We start from the raw sequence: 17,298 nt of genomic DNA, 5'->3' as shown, positions 1-17,298 counted from the left end.
ACGGTACAGGAAACACCAGTCATAGTCTAGAAGAAGAAGATGCTGTGTTCCAAGAGTACACACAGGTGGGGCAGTTCCTGGGGGTCAGATCCCGAGGGGTCCCCATGGTCTCCCTCAGTGTTCAGGATGACAGCACTGGCAATATGGTCTCCCAGGATAGGGCTTGAGAACTTTCACCCCTCAGAATCCATCCCAGCTATTTCAAAATAGCTTTGAACAGGTAACAGGAGAGTGAGTACAGGTCCATGTGGAGTGGGGATTCTGACATGGGTGGGCCCCCTCACCATGCTGACCACTGGAACCCAGATGGCTGCCAAATGGGGCTTTGTCCACACTGGGATGGGCTGCTGGCAGGACTACACATAAGTTTCAAAGATCTGGCATGGAGAGATAAAAACTGTATCAATATTAATTCCTGGATTGTTTGCATGGGGGGGGGGGGTTTGGGGGTTTTTGCGTTTGTTTGTTTTGGTGTTTGTGTTTGTTTTGTTTTTGGGGGGGTTGTTTTTTGTTGTTGTTGTGTTTTGTTTTGGTTTTGGGTTTTTCAAATCAGGGTTTCTCTGTGTAGCTTTGGAGGCTATCCTGGAACTAGCTCTGTAGACCAGGCTGGCCTCAAACTCAGAGATCCTCCTGCCTCTGCCTCCCCAGTGCTGGGATTAAAGGCGTTCGCCACCATCACCAATTAGGCTCCAAGGCTCCAACCCAGGCTGAAACCCTTTACCCACTTAGACATCTCCCAGGCACTCACTCACTCACATGTTTAGAAACATTCTGAATGTATTAAATTTTTTAAAACATCGTGAATTTTACACAATTCTCTTTCGATGTGATTATTAGCATTTTATCTATCTTAATGAGTGGCAAGCAGTCCATAGACAGCAACCGAGTAGACCGAACACTGAGACCTGTTTCTAAACCACCTCTGGGCGAAGAACAGCTTCAACATGTCTGACAGTTGTGGGAAAAAAATAACAAAGCAACATTGTGTGAGACGTCAAACTATACGGAACCCAAATCTCAAGCGTCCATAACGAAGGCTTCTCCGTGGTGATGTGCAATCTCTAACGCTTCAGTGCTTCAAGGCCAAGACCACAGAGATGGCTTTAACTGGCCCAAAAGCCTCTCTGTAGAAAAAGTGTGCTACAGCCGGACAGACGGCTCAGTGGCTAAGTGTGCTTGCCTGAGCTAAGTGTAAGGGCCTGAGTTCAAATTCCTTACATGTATGTATGTATGTATGTATGTATGTATGTATGTATGTATGTATGTAAGTAAGAAAGGGAAGGAGAGAGGGAGGGAGAGAAGAAAAGGAAGGGAAGGGAAGGGGGAAGGGGAAAGAGAGAGGAGAGGGAGAGGTGAGGGACAGGGGAGGGAAGGGGAGGGGAGGGGAGGGGAGGAGAGAAAAATGAAAATCCAGGCATGGCTACATATGCCTGTAACCCCAGTACACTGTGTGGGGAAGGTTACTGGGGCTCACTTGGCCATCAGCCTAGCTCCAAGTTCAATGAAAGAAACACACAGACATACACACACACACACACACACACGCACGCACGCACGCACACGCTCGAGTGCAAAAAGGAAGGAGTGAGACAGGATTGGCACTTCTTCCCCAGAATGTCGCACCTACAGACATGGGTGTAGGGGAGGCAGCTAGAAAGGCTAAGTTTCAAAGGTCCCTACCAGCCCCCGGGGACATGAGGCCACTAGGACTGAAAGCCCCGGAAGTCTGGAGCCCCCATACCTCCTGCACTGAGTCTTCCTTAGGCCATTCACTGTAGCTACTCAAGGCTCACACTTATTTCAGACCAGCTGGTCACATAAGGCCTGGGGACCCAAAGGCTCCACAGCCCACCAAACTCAGGAGAACTGCTCTGGTGCCCTTCGGCCTCTTGTGGAGAATTCACCAGTAGGAATGGGGAGTGGGCCAGGAGAACTCCCCAAGTTCTCCTACTTCTAATGGCTCAGACCAAGATGGAAATCCATTCTGCAGTAATTTCAACAGGCAGAGGGGATGGCAGAGTCACAAACCAAGGACAACTGTCCAAGGAGGTCGCCTGCCCAGATCAGCCAGCTTCTAGTCTAGAAGAGTTCTAGTTTCCACATCCTGGAGGAAAAGGCAGAAAGGACTGCCAACTTCCTCCAGCTGTTCTGAATGCTAAATAATGCATACAGAGCTCACAAGAGTGCCTTGTTCCGAGCAGGTACTGGAGAAACAGTCCATGAAATCACACAGACTTCGATGGGAGACTCATGTAGGGGACTGGTTATCCAGGCTTGCCCAGTTTGAGCCTATAATAAATAACTAGTAAGAGGACCAGGCAGGGCAACTCGGCCAGCAAAGGTGCTTGCCACCAAGATGAACGACCTGAGTTCAATCCACAGGACCCGCATGGTAGAATGTGAGACCCAACTCCCACAACAATTGGACCTCTGACCTCCACATGTGTGCTGTGGCACATGCTGGCCTATGGCACATACACAGTTAGTAGATAAACAGTAGCTCCTAAGGCACTGTGTTCTGTTCTCATGACCTTGGCTTTTTGGTACCTAAGTAGCCCGGAGGAACCACCTTTGAAAATCTCCACAGCCTCTGCCTTGGTACTGTCACTGAGCGCCAGAGTCTGTGTAAAATAAAGAGCAGTATTAGAGCCAATGGGAGAGCGTCCTGTGCTACACACTGAAGAATGCTCTCCCCAGGAAGAACCCATGAGTGACATATAAATCATCACATCGTGCTTTTTATGTTGGCTGCCAGAAAGCTCTGATGCTAAATTAAGGCTTATGCATGACCCCTGGAGGGAGTCTTGACATCTATATGGATGAACTTAGTTCCCCACCATCATGACCAATTAATTAGTCCATGTCCTATGTCTTATTTGTACTTTATGACATATTGGATGTGTGACCTTAAGCGCTCTCAGCCTTCAATGGCAACAGATAGATATAAACACACACTATTAACACCAACGTGAACATAATGTGATTGTAATCACCAGACACTCAAATGGGCTGGCCACACACTCCCCCAGCACCTACAGGGAGATGCAGCCTGTTGTGACACTAATACTGTCAGCTGTTCAGCTCTCGGTTTACATTGGCCATAACACATTCTGAGAAGTTCTTAGGAAATTAGCAATACCCAGTACAGGGCCAGCGAAATAGCTCAGAAGGTAAAAGCATTCGCCAGATTTGATACTCAGGACCCACAGAATGTGCCAATTCCTGCAAGCTGGCCTCTGACCTCCACACACGTATCATGCCAAGCCCAGGGCCCTTACACACTCAGCAGTGAAGAGAGTACTTGCTGTTCTGGTCATGGATCTGAGTTCAAGTCTCAGTTTTTGTCAACTGGCTCACAAGTGCCTGTAAACACCATCTTCTGGCTTCTCCCGGTATCCACAACCACAGGCACATACCCACACAAACACATACATAGCTAAATAAATATGCAAGATTATTAGGTACACAGCTCAGGTCAACAATGAAGACAATCCTCTTCAGAAAATGAACATCATCCTGCGTGTGGGAGTCAGTGGAGACGTCCTTTCTCCTTTCATTCAGAGACCATCCCGAATGGCTGGCTATGTCTATTAAGAGTAACCCCACAAGAAAGACTAGGGTTCCTATGCATGTTAACAACAAGGAAAACTACATAGCACAGGCCCATGGAAGACTGAACAGTGACGACACCGCTGCAGATCATTAATGATCACAAACAGCCCACCCAGACATCATCGGGGGCACACAGGACAAGAAGACCCTCCAGTCCAGTGGGCTCCCGACGCTGGTCACTCTGCTGAATCACCAAAGAGAAAGGGAGCCTGCTCTCCGGTCTGGTCCCATCCTGACACATCTCTCTCTCACTATCTTGTCAGTGTGTGCTCACCACTTCCTAGACAGCTCTCCATCTCACCAGCCCTGGTACACTCCTTACCAGCCTGTCCGACACCTTCACCTCCTGTCTCCCTGTTCCCACCTGAGGACAACCAGATCACGGCTCTCAGACCGAGATCTTCCCTGGTCCGTGGCTTTGGGCACAGGGCACTGGCTGTACATCACAAAGGCTCCTGACTCTTCTGACTCCTTTCCAGTCTTTTGGGGACTCTGACTCCTTTCTCAGAGGTCCTCTATATCCCGTGCCAATAATTGGCTCTTGTAAGGTGGGATGCTTGCAGCTAGGAAGCTACAGATCGGTAGAGAACTTGCCAAATGAAAGGCGTCATGGGTTTAATCTCCATACTGGAGGTAAACATAGGTCTGGAGATGGCTCAATGAAATGTTTGCCAAACACACATGAGGATGTGAGTTCAGATCCCAGCACCTACATAAAAACTGGGCATAGTAGTTTGTGTCTATAGTCCCAGGGCTGCAGAGATGAATACAAACAGATCCTTGAAGCTTGGTAGACAGCCAACCTAACCTTATCAATGAGTTCCATGTTCATAAACACACACACACACACACACACACACACACACACACACACACACACACACCCTGCTATTGGTATTGGTAGTTACCACTGGATTTCCTTGAAAAATCTAAGCCTTTTCCCACATGGCTGGCCTGGAAACCATGCTGACAGCTGGCTGGCTGGGAGACATGGCTTTCTGCTTCCTCCTGGACCGCACTCTGCAGAGCTGCTATGGCCTGGATGGTGACAAGTGGCCAGGTTCTCACACAAACACTTCACTGTGGGGAGATGCAAACACTGACTCAACACTTTTTCTACTCTCCAGCGCCAGGTTTTAAGCACCACAGGTGAGCTGAGGGGGCCACTCTATAAACCTTGCTTAGAGACGATCATGTGCCAGCGTGGTGCTGACTCAGCACACTCCTAGCAATCCCGTCCTCCAGATGGACTTCCTGTGCACCTAGTTAAGTGTGCTCTGTGCCAGTATCCCGGAAAGAAAATTAACCTAGTGCTAAGATTTCCCCAGGCCAACCCCAACCCATCATGGCCCTAGCTGAGTGACCAGATTTCCCTGCATTTTACCACCTACAGAATCCCAAGTTCACCCCAAAATTACCCATAAGCCACCGAAATACAGTAAAGTTAAAAAAAAAAAAAAAAAGAAAAGAAAAGAAAAGAAAAGAAATACACAAAGACACGTAAATGATAATGAAAGCACTCTCCTGGTATACAGTGAGGCCCTGTCTCAAAAGAAAACAGAAAGGGGGAGAGGAGAGAGAGGAAGGGGGAGGAAAGGCAGGACAACAGAAGAGAAGGGCAAGGCCACACTGAAGTCTCACACTAGCCTGCTCAGACCAAGGAGGGATAGCTAATAATTTATTCCCTGGGGCTGGAGCACAACTCAGCGGCAGGACACTTACCTTCCATGCACAAAGCCCAGGGTTACATCCTCAGAGCTGCAGAAAGACTAATTACAGCCCACCTCCATGTAAGCACCTAAGGAAGCCTCTCTGAGCCAAAAGATGTAATGCACGCTCTAAAATGGGTGACTGTTCTCACAGACAGCAGGACTGAATGCCCTATACCACATGTTCCAGCTGCTCCTACACTTGTGCAAAGCAACAGAAACACATGCCACACAACCAGATCCCAAATTCCAACTGAGACAGACACTTGAAAATGTACGCCTATCGGGAACACGAGCCACATCCTAAAGTTAAGATTCAGGACAGCCTATAATCTTCCACCAACCTAGAAAACAAGTGATAAGCCCATCCACCAGGAAAACCATTAACACACACTGCTTCTCTGTCACCAGGGCAATTTACAGAGGCTAATTTTAATCCTGCCACTAATCCCATGGTTCTACCGAATGCGTCCCCAAGTTTGTGTTGCTATGGTGAGTGCTCATAACACCAGGAATGCACTTACTGACAGTTTTAGGAACAAGACCATCCTCCTCCCCTCGTAGATTTTTCCAAGTACAAGGCCGTTTCTGGGAAAAGGAAGACAATTGGGTGCCCGGGTAATGTGCCATCCTCATCACAATGACCATTATGGCCTCATGCCAAGTGCCACTCCAGGACAGAACATCATCATCATGCTAATGGGTCATGCCAAAGACATGGTAAGTACTGGTATGATTGGAATGATCCATCTGGATCTGGGGGAATATGATTATCAATGAATGATGGTATTTCCCCTTACTGCCACAGAAATACTGTATCACTGATCATCTCAGTGTGACTTGGGTGCAGGAAAAGCACAGCTTTCCTGTTCAAACTCTGGGCAGTGCCCTGCCTACAGAGTCCACAGAACATGGCTTAGAGACACACATATGACCAGGCTTGTTTGTTTACTTCTTTCTAAAGCCAGGATGATGAAGGCTAGCAAGGCTATCTTAGAAGGCACAGTATCCAGAGGTGCTGGGGCCCTGGAAGAGCACAGCCACACATTGGTCAGGGATGTTGATGCCCTCCTGAATCTCAGCATGAAAATCTACCCTTGGGAATAAAATGCAGTCTAACCAGAAATCCCCAGCTAGAGTGCACAACAAAGCTGTCACAAGTGAAAACATCAACTGTAAGTGTAGATAATTCCATAACAGCTCAGAACTTCAGTAAAACTAGAGAACTGATCTATGAAACCATCACTAAATCAGGCAGCCGTGAATATATATATATATATTTCTGGGGTTGGGGAAACTAAGCCCTTAAAATGGGAGGTGGGAAGAAAAACACCCATCTTTAGCTCTAGGTTAAAATCTCAGGAATAATAAAGAACTAATGTGTAAAAATATTCTCTTTCTGACCAACAGGATCCTTAGTCTTTACTCCCAAGGAAAAGTCTTGCCACGCCTATAGATCTCTAGGTTTTATTGAATTGGCATAATCACTCAACACTTAATGGCAAACTATTACCCATAAACACGAGCCCTGCTCACCACTCATAAACACCAGCTGAAGAAGCCGCTAAAGCCACAGCTACCTCTGGGCACAACTTCCAATGCATCACTGACCGTACTCAATTTCAAAGAACATTCTCGAATGCCAAAATAAATCAACGTCCAGCACAGCTCCAGTTAGCTCGTGCAATATAGGTTAAACAGAACCATATGGTAAAGACAGACACATGTTGCCCTTTGCTGAGACAAAGGACAAAAATTCCTAAACAAATTGTCCCTTACCCTCTCACATGGGAGGATGTGGAGCTGATTAGAAGGATTTCTGAAGTGCTAAGAATGCTGGGGTGGGGGGAGGGGAAGAACACGGGAGGCGGGGAACTCACAGCCTCACCATTAACAAAATATTAGACTCAACAGAGCGCCTCCATTTCTGAGTCTCCCTCTAGGTCTCGAAAGCTAACACCATAGTGTAACCTCTGAGCACTGTCTCCTAACGAAGCAGGAGGAGGGCAGGCCAGCTGTGAGCAGGAGGCTGTGGCATCAGCGGGTCCCCAGGGTATGAGAGGCTGCGAGAGACAATCTACCTGTTCTGAAGGAATAAAACACCTGCTCAACTAAGCTTGGAAACAAAATAGCAAGATGTGTACCTACCCTCCTCCCACTGCTGTGGAGACAGACTCCTCCGCTACATACATATCGGGTATGGGAAGCATTCGGACTACAGCAAGTTCACTAAATTCCTGACTCACAAACACCCAGAACGCATCCTGGAACACAGAGACAACGTCTGATGAAATTGCCTTGCAGATTATTTTTTCCCCTCTTCTCCAGTTTTGTGTCTTACTCATTACTTAACATATATTTACATGTTTTCTTTGTAAAAATAGCTTTAGTTCTAATTACACTGCTTAGTAACTTTCAGTACCATTTGGGCTGAAGATTAAATGCCAGCTCTTTCTTGAAAAACTACTTTTAAGGCATGTTGAAGGGCACAAAATGATACTTCTTGACAACTCAGATGTGTGCACAGGAAAGTATTTCCTTCCACACACAAACACCAGAGCTCTCAATCTGGCAGGGAAGGCCACAGCTGCCAGCAACACATGTAGGCAGATGGGGGGGGGGGGGGGAGGCAGAGTGCACAGTTGCAACTGCCAATTTACACCAGTCCTTCAGAAATACACCTCATTTTCCTCAGCAGACGAGCCAGAACCTTTACAGGCCCAGGAATGTAGTCATACGCCTGAAGTATGTCTCCCTGGAATAAAATTAACTTTAGAGTTGTTTTGTTTAAGATCCAGATAAACATTTCACATTCACACTCAATGCCTCCCTTCAGCCTTCCTTCCACGAGGTTAATGTTACTAATACATTCTCCATCAATAGAAACACTCGATAGGATTCCTTTCTTGAAATGGGTTTCTGGTAACTCTGAAAAATTCTTGAAAATTCTGAAATCATCATAGCTGGCTTCCAGTGACAGAAGACGCCCAGCCCACCCTCCAGGGCAGGAAAGAGGGGAAGGGAGCACTTAGAACAGAGAAGAAAAAGGTCTTACCTCCCCCAGCTGCAAAAATCCCTCCTGGGGGAAGAAGGGAGGATGGGAGCCAGGGCTTGAACGTGGAAAGTGCTGCCCCTCAGATGCCCCTGATACTCTAAACCCTGAACAGGTGGTTGCCACGGCACTCCAGGCCGTCTGGTGCGAAGGCTGGGATCGGGGCCCCACAGTCAAGGCGGCACGGCAGAATCCGACAAGAGTAAACCCTACCCACTGCCCCTGAGCAGCTCCAGGGTCCGCATTCACACCTGCCTCCCAGCGTCCCCACGTCCTCAGGGACACGGCCAGCTCCGGATTCCCAAAGCCCCTTCCCCCTCCCTCCCCACCAAGCCCTCCATCCTGAAGCTGGGCTTGCTGGGAAAACCAGCTCCTGAGGAAGTTGCAGTTCCCAGCAGCACCAGAGGGGTCGCTCGCCTGCCCGGCCAGCAACAGAGCCATGAAATGAGTCCCTCATGCTTCCACGTGAATAATTCTGGAAGCTGAGGTCAAAGGTGCCGAACTGTGGGGCAGCCTGGAGAAGCCCAGTGAAGCACCAACACTAAACTCCAGTGGACTCACAACACAGCTCTGGAGGTATGAACTCGCGGGAAGATGGGGGCTAGGAGATTTCCCTGCTGTTTCCAGAACTTGGGAGATGGGGGGGGGGGGGGGGCACTAACAAAGAGATGCATTTTTTAAAAGGACTTTTTTCCAAGTACTAAGACATACAAACACATACTTGGTAAGCTGTCTGCTTTTGAGGAAGGAATGCTATTCGCATGTTCAAAAGTTTATAAAGCAAATGCCTAACTAAATAAATTTGTTTCTCCTTTCCTCCACCAGTTCCATTAATTATGATCAAACCCACTTGCAACGCTAAGAGAAATCTGGGTGATTGGGGATAAATGTGGCCAGTCAAAAAACACCACAGTGAAAGCTGGTATGTTCCCCTGCACGAGCACAGCCATGTTTGCTTTGGTTGGGAACTTAGTACAAGCGAACTATTTCATATAGTCCCACAATTAACACCTGTCCTTCTCTCCTAAACTGAAAGTCGAATAAGAAACCAAGCAGTGAGGTGACCAGGAGACCCTCTAAAGGAGCAACATTATAACAGGAAAGCACTTGGCTGGGGGATGCTCCCTCCCTCTTGCCCCACATAATCAGCTTACATTTTGGCTCCTACTTCCACAGCCTTAAGGTATAATGCCGCTGAAATTCTACACACAACCTCCAGTCCCACTTGACGCCACTCCCACAAAAATTCCTTTTCAAAGATGACTTCTGGTCAATTATGAATAAGGCAAAAACATATCTGGAGTATGAATACACAAAATCCTACAACAATCCCTTTAAACCCAGGACTGGTTTTTCGAGAAGGAGCCATGACTAAACTCCACTTCAGTTGCCAGGGTGTATTACCATCTTCCCCCAGTTAAAGACTGGGGGCCATCTGTTAGGAGTATTCCCCACTTCAAAGTATCCTTAAAGAATCTCCCTTTCTCTTTCACGTAATTGTTGCTAAACTTAATCACATCAAATGCTCCACTTATGAAATTCAAATATCTCCTAGTAGGAGCCAGTAAGGCAAGCAGAGTTAAAAGTTTCATTTATGAAAGTGGAAACACCGTGTGAGATGTTGGGGGAAGGAGGGGGGGGAGGCTTCTCTCAATCCACTTTAACAGTGTCTCTGGAACACCGGGGGAAGTTCAAGAAACAAATAAGATTTCAACATCCCCGGAGAATTTTTAGAGGTATCTTAGCTGCCTCTACAAGGTGTTTACAAAAACTGCCGAGATAAGCTACCAGAAGGACAGACACATCAGCAATTAGTATCAGATACACACATACCAAAGAAAAAGTGTAGGGCCCCAAGGTGATTTCATAGATTCGATTTTTAAAAGCTCAGAAACACAAGTAATCAAAACTCCCTTCTCTCTGTCCACTGTTGGCAGCAGTGAGTAACCAGAGCCAGCTACTGTGGTGGTGTTTTGTTCCCGTTTGGAAAACCATGCCTACTTCTCTTGCTAGCTTTATTACAGACCCACTGGGATGGCTTCCTTTTTAGAATGCTAATGTACTCTGAAGGCTTCAGTATATTCAAATTAGCAAGTGTAAAGAATCAAGTCCTCCTAATGAACTAAGAAAATATTAGACATGTATTTATCTTAACACACCAGGATTTTAATTTGATTATCAAAACAGTTCTGAGCCTTTCCCTGAGTTCAGTTTATCCCAGAACCCATTCGAGATGGCTATGGGGTCACTCTCGTGGAAGTAAAGCTGTCCCCTCCAGTGACCCAACTCACACCCCTGACACCAGGGCAGCTCAACTCCATCTCCAATTTTGCTAGAGGGGGAGGGGGCCCTTAGAAGTCATGCACAATAGTAGTTTGGTAGATTTAATTCTAGCCGGTCCGTGTAAATAAAAACAGCACAGCTATTTTGACGAAACAATTAAAGAATGCAAGAGAAAATGAAGGAGTGATCAAAATGGGCTCTAGTGTACAGGGCAGTAGCGAATATCAATCATATCAAATAGCAAGCATGCCTAGTTCCTTAAAGTAACACATTCCTAAACCGAAATACTTCAATCATATTAATAGGGAGGTTTAAAACGTAATCTGGAAAGATCCTGCTGGGGAGCTAGTCTCTTGGCTTCTACGCGGGTCAACGCACATCAATTTTTAAATTATATTTAATCAACATTCAAGAGTTAATGGTAGGTTCACGGGGACGTGACTTTCTGCTGTACCTTTAATTAAGACGCCGTCTAAAGTTCTTCCGAGACTTGCTGGTTAAGTGGGCACCGCGAGTGGACCAGAGGTCCAAGCACTCGGTCCTTTGTTACTCAATGGACACCCTGGAAGGCCCGCCCCAGCCCAAGGGCACATCTGGGCTTCTACAAACAACCCGACGTCCACTCGGGCCTCCTCTCCACGCAGACATCCACGAGGTCTTCACGCATGGACCACCAGGGCCCCCCGCCCTCTCCCCACCCTCCCCACACCCCAGCAGGCGCCAGCACCCCGGTACCCACCGGCCACTCCCGCCCCAAATCCGCCCCCCCCCTGGGCGTGGGGGGGAAGCAGGGCCCAACTCAGGTGTGGAGACTTACATAACCGTCCCCCCCTGAAAGCGGGGGGACGCCTCCCCTCCCGACCCACCTCCAACCGAACAAAGTGAAGTTTAAAATAGAAACCAATTACCTGGCCTGCCCGCGGTGCTGGGCCGCGAAGCCCCGCCGCGCCTCCGTCAGCCCCCCCCATCTTCCCCCCCTACACACACTCACCCGGCTGGGGCACCCCTCCCTCCCCCTCCCTCCCCGCCCACGCACACCCACGCCGCTGTCCCACGAGTTCGCCGCCCCTCCCCCGCCCTCCCCGTGCCCACGCCCCTCCCCCACGGCCCGCGCCCCCACGGCCCCGCACGGACCCCAGTCTTTGTTACGGTGCGAAGTTGGGCTGCGGGTCCCCGTCTCTTTCACTTCTTGGGTTACAGTGCTGCAGGCGTGTGACGTCCGCTCCACATGACGGGGGCGGGAGGGCGGGCGGGGAGGGGGGCGGGGGGGGGGCGGGCGCCCGAGGAGAGGGGGCGGCGGACCCGGGGGCCTCCCCTTCGGCGCCCCGCCCACGGCCCGCCCCCCGCAGCTCGCAGCCCAGCAACAAGCGGCCGCCGCCCCCGCCCCCGGGACAGGCAGGTGGGTGTCCCGCCCCCCAGCCGCACGCCACGCCCTCTAGGGCGGGCAGGTGGTGCCCCGCCCCCGCGCGCCCTCCCCTACCCCCCCCCTCCACCAGCCACCCAAGGCCCCACGCCCCCCCAAGAGGCGCCCGGCCGCCCGGACACACAGAAATAGGAATGATTTAATGCAACGACATACCCATTCCTCAAGCCACCGAGATTGGAGAGAAAGGGCCCCGAAAGGGGTGGCGACCCGGTTGGGTGGAAGAGGCCCGCGTAGGAGGGGATACACGGGCTGACAACACCTAGTTACCAAGTTGGAAATCTCAGGAGCCCGGGAACCCTCGAGGTGACCTCGGTGCAATCAGACGCTGCCCACAGGGTGTGGACACTGTGCCTTCCAAGGTCTCTGCCCCCTCCCCAGGGGTCTCTAGAAAGGGGAGGCGCACGCGTGTATTTAACCCAACATTGCATCATCACCACCACCCCCTAGTGAATCTCAAGGCAGACCACCGAGCGCCCAGAAGGGCCAGCATTTAAACACAAAACTGGGCTACCCAGGTCCCGGAGAGAGAGTGCCGCACTAATCACCCATCACTATGGACGTTCCTAGGAAGAGTGCAGCAGACAGTAGGCAGCCTGGTGTGGCCCGAGACACAGGCGGCCCGTGAATGTACCCGCTGTGCAGAGCAGAAGCGGCCAGGGCGCAGCCCTGGTGAGACCGGCGAGCACCAGAACTTTCATTAACCATGAGCAGTTCACATTCTAGAATTTACCATGGGCTAAGTATCACTCCCTGTGACAGAGTGAAATTGGAAGTTGGAAGACGAACGGTGCCCTTCAGTTTTATATGGAGTTAACATCCTTTTCAACAACCCACGACCTCTGCACATCTGCTATCGGCAAGTGGCTGCAACACGACCCCACTGGCGCCTGGAACCAGGCGGATGGAGCTGCTCAAGAGTGCCCAATGGCTGAGAAGTGTTATCAATCGTTCCTCTTTCCTTCCCGTGTGGCAGGTTTCGACTTGAATCCGAAAGTGCCCAGTCTTCGCAGGAAGACGTTGGGAGGGGGCAGGGTCTCCACTTGGACTGCTGCGTGCGCATCTAGCTGGACAGACTTGGATAAAAGCGTGTCCACGTCTACAGCACACATCTGTGCAAATGCGGGAGCCTGCGGATGCGCGCGGCTGGCCGGACTCTGTGCCGACACATGGACGCATGCACGCGCGTGCGCGCGCTCACACACACACCCCAAATTACCTCCGGGATAGAGAAAGCTGCTGCGGATTGGTCGACAGAGCCGTCACTCACACCCAGGGGGCAGGGAGACTTTGCAAGGCAGTTTCTTTTTTCTCTCTCCCTCCCCTCCCTGTCGTTCTATTTAATGGTAAAACAACAGCAGAGCTCTGAAAGTTAGCCATCTATGCGGAGTTTGTGTCCCTAACGACGCCGGAGTCAGAGAATACCATTTAAATATATCCCGTACGTCCACAATGGACGAAAAGGGAAATAGCCTGAGCGAGGAGCCTGGAGTAAGGGGGGGGGGGGGGCAATCGGGGCGGGTAGACTCAGGATAGTGTTCTCAACACCCCAAAAGAGACTTTGACCTTTGAGTGATTTAATAATTAAAAAAATGTTTTCACAAGTCAGATTATAACAAATGTTCGTCCCTGATTTTTTGAGTCGTTATTTTATTATTTAAGCATGCTGAAGCAAGCATGTTTCCTTAAGAAAGAACTGACCTATTTTTGGCTGGAGATAAACGATCATGTTAACAGATGTTAATCTTGTAATCTGTTTTTCCTGTAAAGCACTTCACATACCCGAGCTTCAAGACCTTAAAAATAACATCTTTTCCAAAAAGACCTGACGTCACAATCCACTCCCTGGGAAGAAAAAAAAAATCACACACTCCCCTCCAGTTTTTCTCTCCTGCAATGATTTCAAAGACATTAAATCTTTTTCACTTTATAAGTGCCGATTTGTTCTGCCTCAACTCCCACAGGCTTTTATTTGCATTTCAAATTCCACAGGTTACACCAGTCGCCTTTTCAAAAAAAAAAAAAATGTAAACTAACAAAGAAGCAGTAAATGGCTTTTTGTGCATCTGGATTAAATAAGACACCGAATGAATATATTTTAAAAGAAGGGGCGAGCAAGTTGATCTGTGCTAACCCGGAGACTAAGAGACTCTTCATCAGCAAGCCAGGCGATGAGTTAGCTAGCTACACACACACACAACCCGAAGCTGGGGGTTGGGGGCACTGGGCTGGTCTGCTGCGGAGAGCTTGTTAACGCTGGTGATGGATGCGGCTGACTTACAGACCCACATTTTTTCGGGTAAAAGGCTGGTTCTCTGGAGTCCTAATTGCAGGGATCCACTGGTTTCCCGACTCACAAAGCCTGATAGTCCTCGCACACCGGCCTTCCTCCATGAACCACTGGCTTCAAGACCCCACTGGCCTGGCTTTTGACAAACTTATTCAGACAAAGTTTCTTTAAAACTTGACGAGGTGGTTTAATCTAAATACTGATCTTAACTACTCGGTATGTTCTCCCTGGAAATGGCAGAGGAGGCGCCGTTCCAACCCCCACACCACCCCCGCAGCATACACCCCTCTGCGTTCTTCTCTTTCACACACCCGGGTGTAATTCGTGTGTGTATGTGTGTGTATGCACATATATACATATATATGGCTATCAATAAGTCCCCCACCCCCACTCTACTATACCCCAGCAAGGCAAAGCGCAATTCCGAGGAGTCCCCGCCGCGCATATCTCCTTCCCGCCCCACTCGGAGTCACTTCCAGAACCTCGCCCCCGCCCCCACCCCTACGCGAACTTCCCTTTCTAGAGATCCCACTTTTTTAGTGTTAGGGTCACTCCAATCTCCCCGCTGACCCGCAGAAGCCCGGGGAGGGGACAGTGAGAACACCCCCCACCACCAACACCGAACACAAATACGCAAACAAGTCCCCTAGGCAGCAGCGCTCTGTGCCCACAGGCATCGATCCCCTCCGCCAAACCCTTAATAATTGAAGCGGCTCCTCCGGCCCCGCCGCCCATCACCCACCTTCATTAGCCAGAGCGTTTTACTTTAAAGTAAGGCAATTTGCTCTTTGTCTCCTAATGGATGAGAGCGCATCCGAGCTCCCCTCCTCCCGCGTCGCCTTTGACGAAGTGTACAAAGCCAGAGCCTCTTCCGCGCTCCCACCCCGGCCCCCACCCCGCCCCTCCACTGCGGTAAAAGCCACCTCCCGGGCGCTCGCCCCGCCACCCGAAGTTGCATCTTCTCCTCTCCTGGAATTGCAGAGCGGAGTAACTACCAACACAGAAAGCCAAGTCGCCCTCCTGGCGCCAGGGACCTTCTACAGGGCGCGCCCCCTGCCCAGCACGCCCCCACCCCACGGGGCACAGCAGGGTCTTGGGCACGTTGTGGGTCCCGACCCTCCCGGCCCTGCCTATGTAGATCCGCCCTCCCACGGGCCAGGAAGCGCCCCCGCCCCACGGCCCCTACCTTGGAGGAGAGGCGGCGGGCCCCGGGAGGAGGACGCGCACGCCCCGCGCATCTGAAGGTGAAGCAGAGCGCCCGCGGCGCCGAGCCGAGCGCAGCTCTAGACCGACCGCGCCAGCTGCGCCCGGGCGCGGGGGACGCGCGAGGGCGCGCGGGACCCGCCACGCGCCCGGCCCCCCTCCGCGCGCCGAGCGCGCGCCCGGGACGCACCCGCCCCGCGGGGGCCCAGGCGCCGGCAGGGCTCGGAGGGACTGCACCGAGCAAAGACGGGGACCCGGCGTCCACGGCTGGAGCAGGCCTGAGGCTTCCCCCAGCCCGGGAATGGTCTGCCCTGAAGGAAACGCACACGCTCCACTATTGTCTCATCAGCACAAAGTTCTGCCACACTGCGGAGAAAGTCTGGAAGCTCACGATGACTCAGACCCAGATAATTCCTCCCCTAATAGCACTGAATCAAGACGTTCGCGACTAGTGGTCGCCCCTCAGCTTCAGGTCTCAGGTTGCCACAGCTCCAGTTCCTAGAGGCTGTTGACGCGCGCGCACACCACACACACACATACACACACGTGCAGGCGTGCCTGGGATGTATGTCCAGCCTTCTCAAGCACCTGGACGCTGAACCTCGAGCTCAGACTAAACTGTGTCCACCCTGCCCGCGTGTCCCCTGAACTTCACCGGAGCGAGTCCGCATGCCGCGGGAAGAACTCGACAGCTCTGGGGCTGAGTGGAGCTTCGACTCGTTTGTCACCGTGGGGCTGTTTACTCGTGCCTACAAAGTTCAACTCATTTTGCTTCGGTTCTGAAAACTTCATTTGTGCCCCCCCTTACTACTTTTGGTGGGTCGTAATTAGTGACAATATATTGAGTCTGTGAATCAAAACCTTGATTTGACTCTCCTAAAGCTTTCTTGGTACTTGGCAGGGAGGGGCTGCGGGAGGGGGAGGGGATCTGGAGCAGAAGGAGGAGAGAGGAGGAGGGGCCGGGGAGCGCGCCCCGCGATCCGCGGTGACGTAGGCCAGGGGAGCTGTGGCCTGCGGAGGGGCACTGTCTTCTCCCACCAGGCTCTTGGCCATATTGTTTGGCTGCTGCGCGTGATAACTCCGCAGTGGAGGAGCATTCTGGCCAAGACGCCCGAGTTGGCTCTGCCTAACAATCGGCGTCCAAGATCGGGGCGGTTACCTTCGCGGTGGCTTTTCCCTGGTGCCTAGCCCTCGCTGCCAGTGCAGCTCGGGGGCCCTCCCTAGCCACTGGTTTTGCAATAGAAACTCCTGTGCGGACGAGCTGCAAAGGGCGGCGCTTGTACCCTGGCAGAGCTGGCAATCGGGCGGGGGCCTGGCTGAGAGTGAGATGTTTCCGTGTGCAGGCGTGTGTTTCCGCCGAGGAGGGGGCGCAGAGGGAGGAGGCCCGCGAGGAACGGCCCGCGAATCATAAAATGTAAGCCCCGTGTGATTAATGGTCGGCACTAATTTGGAAAGCAGGCATGTTAAAGGTCACGGCCAATTGTTGCTAGTTTCAGCCTGAATGCTTAAGTGGGATGTATTCTTGAACAATCACATTTAAGTCTGATTCACAAAAAAACTATTGAAGTGCCCACAATTCATTACAATACCCAGTGAAAATTCACAAGAAAAGCTTCACCCAACTCAGCTAATGACATGAGTATAAATAGCATGTGTAGATGTTACATGTGTGTACACAATCTCCAACACAGATTTAAATATGCGTGGCACAAATTTTAATTGGGTT

The 17,298-nt window shown here is 50.9% G+C and overlaps 1 protein-coding gene across 5 annotated transcripts in view; it reads right to left on the bottom strand.

The window, feature by feature from the left end:
* Positions 1-15,690, bottom strand: part of Znf516 (zinc finger protein 516) — a 91,884-nt gene extending 76,194 nt beyond the window's left edge. For 3 of the 5 annotated variants that reach the window (XM_036204630.1, XM_036204634.1, XM_036204633.1), the window contains exon 1: positions 15,556-15,690. The gene's annotated coding sequence lies outside the window, so the exon portion shown is untranslated. Of the gene's footprint in view, positions 1-11,790; positions 11,864-15,555 lie in introns of those variants that run through there. The other 2 variants (XM_036204631.1, XM_036204632.1) reach the window with 1 other exon arrangement.
* Positions 15,691-17,298: the final 1,608 nt, after the last annotated feature.

This window comes from Onychomys torridus, chromosome 13 (genome assembly GCF_903995425.1).
Source record: "Onychomys torridus chromosome 13, mOncTor1.1, whole genome shotgun sequence".
Lineage (NCBI taxonomy): Eukaryota > Metazoa > Chordata > Mammalia > Rodentia > Cricetidae > Onychomys > Onychomys torridus.
This window is presented reverse-complemented; position numbering and strand designations above follow the sequence as displayed.